This window comes from Helianthus annuus, chromosome 6, assembly GCF_002127325.2.
Source record: "Helianthus annuus cultivar XRQ/B chromosome 6, HanXRQr2.0-SUNRISE, whole genome shotgun sequence".
Lineage (NCBI taxonomy): Eukaryota > Viridiplantae > Streptophyta > Magnoliopsida > Asterales > Asteraceae > Helianthus > Helianthus annuus.
In genome coordinates this window covers 44,739,092-44,739,911 of record NC_035438.2, presented here as the reverse complement: position 1 = coordinate 44,739,911, position 820 = coordinate 44,739,092, and positions in this window count along the sequence as shown.

The window sequence follows — 820 nt, the reverse complement described above, 5'->3', positions numbered from 1 at the left end:
CGAATGATCTACAACGGCTAGTCCGAAGGCATAAACGGGCTAGTTTCTGGAGTCGCCCGTTAGAAATAAGATCGGAAAACAAAAATATAAACTCGTCTATTTACAAATTAACTCCTTTATTTTTGGGGTGGCAATTGTTAGGGGCTGGATTTTACTATAAGTTGATCCTATACGTGATCCTAACCCAGTGAATCCTTGTTTTTTGGAGGGCAAGTGATCCTCAGCCGGGACTTCAAGGATCAGGATCATGGGACGTTATGGTGATCCTTATACGTAACGGTCCCACCTTCGCTTACTACAATATTGTTTTGCAGGACCATCTAGCAGGATATGCTCTAGACATCATGATCCAGGGAACGCGTCTTCACAAATATGGCAAGAGCTTAATTGAAGAGACGTTGCACAGGATATGGAAACAGGCTTGATTTATGGGCAGCAATTTAGGCTAGATTGTCTTTATTTCTAAAGGGGTAATGAGCTGATAATTAGTCTTTTACCTAAAATAGGTCACCTACACTGTATAAATACCCCTCTTCCTCATTCGGAAGAACACACACGACAACGACACAACTCTCAACACTTAGACACTCAGTGATCCTTGTACTCAGCTCATTATCATCCAAAGTTGTAAATCATATTTTTTATATTGAAGTTTGGTGATCGGTAGTTGCCATCACCCGAGGTTTTTTATGCCGGAGATCATTCATTGATCAAGGGCTTTTTCCTCGTATAAATCATTGTGTCTTTGCATCTTTATCACAGAAGTGATCCTTTACTTTCATAGTTAACCAAGCATCATACCCCGTTTACATAAAGTTTG